The 6523-nt window shown below is 41.4% G+C and overlaps 1 non-coding gene across 1 annotated transcript; it reads right to left on the reverse strand.

Annotated features, from left to right (window-relative positions):
• Window positions 1–681: 681 nt before the first annotated feature.
• On the reverse strand, window positions 682–788 carry LOC126019938 (U6 spliceosomal RNA). The gene has a single exon (XR_007499541.1). It is a non-coding gene; the product is annotated as a U6 spliceosomal RNA (small nuclear RNA).
• Between the last annotated feature and the right edge of the window lie 5735 nt (window positions 789–6523).

Consider the following 6523-nt stretch of genomic DNA (forward strand, 5'->3'; position numbering starts at 1 on the left):
ATTGCCACTCTCACACCTTTTTTTTTTTTTACTGTATTTCTTTAACTCTTTTTTTTTTTTTTTTTTTTTTTTTGGTTTTTGGGTCACACCCAGCAGTGCTCAGGGTTACTACTGGCCTCTATGCTCAGAAATCACCCCTGGCAATCATGGGGGACCATATGGGATGCTGGGATTTGAACCACTGACCTTCCTGCATGCAAGGCAATATGCCTTACCTCCATGCTATCTCTCTGGCCCCATATTTCTTTTAACTCTTATCTTTAAAAAAAAAGAAGACAAACTTACTAACCCTCCTATTGCTTTAATGAGTACATTGGTGATACAAATAATTTTCACAAATATACTTGCTACTAAAAAAAGAAATATAAATATCATAATAGGATCTTTAAAGTAAATTTGATATGGGAACCAGGGAGATGGTACAGCACGTAGGGCACTTGCCTTGCAAAGTTGGCTGATCCTGATTGATCTTAGGCATCCCATATGGTACCTTGAGCACCAATAGTGATCCCTAGAGCACTGAGCCAGGAATAAGTGCAAGCACAAATGTGAGTGGCTCCAAACCCAACAAAATCAAGATAATTAAAGTAAAATTAAGCTTGATATCCTCAAATATATATTCTTTTTTATATTTATTAATAATTTAAAGATGACAAAAACTAATACAACCACCTATTCTTTTTTAATATGGAACGCTTCACGAATTTGCGTGTCATCTTTACACAGGGGCCATGCTAATCTCTCTGTATTGTTCCAATTTTAGTAATATGTGCTGCCGAAGTGAGCATAACAACCACCCATTCTTATACCCTCTACATCCTTTAGTCCCAGCCACCCTTCAGGTAACTTAGTTCTTTTTTTTTTTATTTCTACTGGATTATTTTAATTTTGCTTGGCCAATTTATCCATTTCATTTCTTTTTTTTTTTTTTTTTTTTTTTTTTTTGGTTTTGGGCCACACCCGTTTGACGCTCAGGGGGTTACTCCTGGCTATGTGCTCAGAAATCGCCCTGGCTTGGGGGGACCATATGGGACGCCGGGGATCGAACCGCGGTCCTTCCTTGGCTAGCGCTTGCAAGGCAGACACCTTACCTCCAGCGCCACTACCCGGCCCCCCATTTCATTTCTTATACTGCACACCTAGGTGGAATGAAACACAATGGCTTTTTTTATTTTGCTTCATAATAATCCCTGCCTCTTTCAACTTTGCTGGAAAATTTGCTTGTTTGAGATCACTCCTGGAAGTGCTTGAGGGACCATACTGATATAAGGGATTGAACCTGAGTTGTTCACATGCAAGGTAAGTGCCCTACTTGCCAGACTATCTCTTCGGCCCTGATACAATGCTTACTTTTTACAGTTGTACTGTATAACACTATACAAATATCATGTCTTCTTCAGCCAATCATTTATTGGTACTTTGGTTGTGCCAGGGATCCAACTCAGAGCCTCATGCAAACAAGGCAAGTGCTCTATTACTGAGCTATATGCCTGACTCTGGTGTGCATATAATTCTTTGAATTAATACTTTCATATTCTTCAGATTAGTCTACCCAGAATGAGTTTGTTTTGTCTGGTGCTCAGGGCTACTTCTGCCTGCTCAGTGCTTAGGGGTCATTTCTGGTAGTAAAGAGGACAACATGCAATAACAGGAATCAAATCTGGGCTTCCTGCTGCCTCCAAACTATTGAGCTAGCTCTAGCTTCTGGTAGTTCTATTTTTAGTCTTTTCAAGTAGATGCAAATATTTTCAAAATGATCACAACAGTTTACATTTCCACCAACAATGTAAGAATTAGGTTCCACATTACTGCAAATACTTGCTATTTTTTATTTTGACCTGTAAACCTTCTCACAGGTGTGAGGTGGTATCTCATTATGGTTTAATTTACATTACTCTAATGAGTGTTGATCAACTCTTCTTGTTTTTTTTTTGGCCATCTGTGTGTCCTCTGTCAGAAATGACTCTAAAATCTTCCTATTTTTAAATTGGGCTGCCTTTTATTGTGGGCTTCAAAATTATCTGCATTGAATATTAACTTCATGTCAGATGTATGATGCCTGGATATTTTATCTTATTTTAGGAGATGTTCTGAAAATCTGTTCTGCTATATATATATATATATTTTTTGAACAGTATTTATTTATTTTTCTCCCCCCCCCCTTTGGTCACATCCAGTGACACTCGGGGGTTACTCCTGGCCACGTGCTCAGAAATTGCTCTTAGCTTGGGAGACCATATGGGACACCGGGGATAGAACCCATGTCTGTCCTGGGTCAGCCGCGTGCAAGGCAAATGCCCTACCGCTGTGCTATCGCATCGGCCCCTTCCTTCCTTCCTTCCTTCGTTCGTTCCTTCCTTCTCTCTTTCAACAATAATATCTTTAATTAAGCACCATGAATAAAACATGTTTGTAGTTAGGTTTCAGTTATAAAAAGAACGCCCCCCCTGCACCAGTGCAGCATTCCCACCACCAATTCTCCCATCTTTCTCACCCCCCCACCCCTGCCTGTTTTCCAGACAGGAATTCTACTTCTCTCACTCATTGATATTGTCACAATAGTTGTCAGTGTAGTTATTTCTCTAACTGTACTCACCACTCTTTGTGGTAAGCTTCATATTGTGGGCATGTCCTTCCAGCCCTCATCTCTATTATCTCTATTATGTCTTTTATCTATCTTAATCCCATAGATGAGTGAGCCTATTCTTTTTGTTTGCTTGTTTGCTTTTGGGCCACATCTGGTGACACTCAGGGGTTACTCCTGGCTATGTACTCAGAAATCACTCCCGGGGGCTGGAGAGATAGCATGGAGGTAAGGCATTTGCCTTTCATGCAGAAGGATGGTGGTTCGAATCCCTGCATCCCATATGGTCCCCCATGCCTGCCAGGGGCGATTTTCTGAACATGGAGCCAGGAGTAACCCCTGAGCGCTGATGGGTGTGACCCAAAAACCAAAAACCAAAAAAAAAAAAAAGAAATCACTCCTGGCTTGGGGGACCATATGGGATGCTGGAGGATAGAACCATGGTCCGACCTAGATTAACAGTGTGAAATGTCTTACCGCTTGCACCACTGCTCTGGCCCTGAATGAGACTATTCTCTGTCTATTCCTCTTCCTCTGACTTATTTCACTCAGCATAATATACTCCAGGTACATCATGTATAGGAAAATTTTATGACTTAATCTCTCCTGATGGCTGCATAATATTCCATTGTGTATATGTACCACAGTTCCTTTAGCCATTCATCTGTTGAAGGGCATCTTGGTTGTTTCCAGATTCTGGCTATTGTAAATAGTACTGCAATGAATATAGGTGTTTTGCACAATATTTAACTTAATGTAGTTCACATTGTTTAATTTTGCCTTCACTTCTCTTGAGATTGAATATGGACATCTCTAATGTAGATGACATAGAACTTTACACCTATTTTGTATCTTTTTTTTTTTTTTTTGGTCATAACTGCCAGCACTCAGGAGTTACTCCTGGAAGGCTCCATGGACCATATGGGTTGCCAAGATGAACTGGGATCCGTCCAGCCCCACCTATTTTTTTTTTTTTTTGGCTTTGGGGTTACATCCAGCAGCGCTCAGGGGTTCCTCCTAGCTCTACACTCAGAAATCACTCCTGGCATGCTCGGGAGATCATATGGGATTCAAACCACCGTCCTTCTGCATGCAAGGCAAATGCCTTACCTCCATGCTATCTCTCCGGCCCCCCTAGTTTGTATCTTAAGCCTTTTATTTCTCATGTCTTACAGCCAGTTCTTTAATCGCCTCCAAACTTATTTTTGTATAAAGTGTAATTCTATTCTATTCTATTCTATTCTATTCTATTCTATGAGTACCTAGTTTTCTCAACACTATTCATTGAGGAGATTTTCCTTGCTTTTGTATGTCCTGAGTCTCTTATCATAGATTATGTGCTTATTTCAGAGCTCTTGATTATTTGGGGTGGGCACATCTAGCAGTGCTCAGGTGGTACTCCTGGCAGTGCCTAGGTGGCCATATGGGATGCCAGAAATGAAACTGGGTTGATGGCATGCAAGGCAATGGCCCTACCTGTTGTCCTTCTCTGGCCCCTGAACTCCTGATACTATTCTATTGACTCATTTGTCTACTTATTCAATACCATAGAAATTTAATTACTCTGCAATATAGTTTGAAGTCAGGTGACATGATGTCTCGATTTTTCTTTTTTCTTATGATATCTCTACCTTTTTGGGATTGTTTTTGGATGTGTATTTTTTTTTTTTTTTTTTTTTTTTTGGTTTTTGGGCCACACCTGGTGTTGCTCAGGGGTTACTCCTGGCTGTCTGCTCAGAAATAGCTCCTGGCAGGCACGGGGGACCATATGGGACACCGGGATTTGAACCAACCACCTTTGGTCCTGGATCGGCTGCTTGCAAGGCAAACACCACTGTGCTATCTCTTCGGGCCCTTGGATGTGTATTTTTTGGGGGGCTACTTCTATTTCAGAAACCTCATCCAAAAATGCAAAGAATAGATACTTCCACAAAAGAGAAAAATGGAAAAACGGTCAATAAGTATATGAAAAGTATTCATCTTTACTTATCGATCAAATATAAACCAAGATGGCAAGATAATATCTCACTCCAATGATACCGGTGTTTAATAAAGCTAGACTTTGGAGTGCCAACAATCATTTTACATTTGTCATTTGCAGTGAGTGACTGTGATTTTTTAATTGTGATCTACACTGAGAGCAGGGAGAGGGGGTTCTTCCAAGAGCAGCTGGCTGGGGTGTAGTGATTAATAGGACAGCTAGAAGGAGACAGAGCACCTCCTCTGTGTCCCATAAAAAGCTTAACAGAGAACTGAACTCCAGAAAACCACATACCAGCAATGACACTACAACTGGATGAGATGCAGCGCTTGGTAACTCAGCTCCTATATGCCTTGAAAGATTAATCAGGACAAGCAGAGGACTGAGTGATGACGCCTGGCAGCTGGATGCACAGTATAAGGGGGTCGTATCACTCTCATTCCTGAAGCTGCAGTAAATTTCAGCATGCCGTATATCAGCGTATAAGATGATCCCTGACTTTTAAGAAGTTTTTCATAGGGTAAAAAGTCATCTTATATACCGGAAAAAACAGTATGTGGTTTGCCACAACCTGGATGGAACTGGAAGTATGAGTAAGTGAATTTAATCAGAGAGAGGTTAAATGCCAAATGTTCTCACTTAACTGCAGTACATAGTGTCAAGACAAGGAAATGGAAGTTATAAAATGATTGTAAGCCCTTAACCATAGATGACAGAAAAAAGAATCTAAGAGAAGTGTTTGGATGGGTAGTGATGCAGAAGTGGACTGGCGGTTAGGACATTTGTTAAGGGTCTTGGATATTTTAGTTGCTTAGAAATAAATATGGGCCAGAGTGATGGTGTTAGAGGTAAGGCGGCTGTCTTGCAAGCTCTAGCCTAGGATGGACTGCGGTTTGATCCCTCAGCATCCATATGGTCCCCCAAGCCAGAGCGATTTCTGAGTGCATAGCTAGGAGTAACCCCTGAGCATCACCTGGTGTGGCCCAAAATCCAAAAAAAAGAACCCTCCCATAAAAAAAACTATGTATATTAAAACCATAAGTCAACACCATTATAAAGAAGAGACCTAATATTTAGTAAGTAAATACATTCTTGTTTCTGGACCATGCCCAATAGTGCTTAGGGATCACTCCTGACAATTCTGGGGTTCTGGGGATCAAATCTGGGTTGGCTGCATGTACCTGATACACGTACCTGATGTACTATCTCTCTGGTCTGAGAATAAATTTCTTGAGTGCGTTATCTTTTTTATATTCCAAACCAGCCAGGTATGACCCTTCAGATAGAATCAGGAATAATGGGACCGGAGAGATAGCATGGAGGTAAGGCGTTTGTCTTTCATGTAGAAGGTCGGTGGTTTGAATCTCGGCATCCTTGAGCCTGCCAGGAGCGATTTCTGAGCATAGAGCCAGGACTAACCCCTGAGCGCTGCCAGGTGTGACCCCCTCCAAAAAAAAAAATCAGGAATAAATCCTGAACATTAATGAGTGTGGTCCCAAAGTAATGGACCAACAATTAAAAGAAAATCAGGTTGATCAGAGTAACGCATACACACACACACACACACACACACACACACACACACACACACACACACACACACACACACACCGTATTTGCCGGCGTATAAGACGACCCCCTAATTTTGCAGTTAAAACATAGGTTTAGGCCTATATTCGCTGTATCAGACAGAACGTTCCTGTGCTGCAACTGTATGAACCCCAGTGAGCCAATCACAACAAGCAAAGGTCCAAAGGTCCTACTGTAATAGACTTCCTCTCTGACTCTGGCCAATCTGAGCAGGCTTTATACAGTGTAGATTCGGGTCCAGAACATTGTCTAATTTGCATGCATAAAAAGCCTGCTTGGATTGGCTGAATTAGAGAGGCGGTCCGAACAGCCTTGCAGTGATTGGTGCAGGATTGAGCTGGAAAATTCGTTTTGTGGCAATATTCAGA

This window comes from Suncus etruscus, chromosome 9 (assembly GCF_024139225.1).
Source record: "Suncus etruscus isolate mSunEtr1 chromosome 9, mSunEtr1.pri.cur, whole genome shotgun sequence".
Taxonomy (NCBI): Eukaryota; Metazoa; Chordata; class Mammalia; order Eulipotyphla; family Soricidae; genus Suncus; species Suncus etruscus.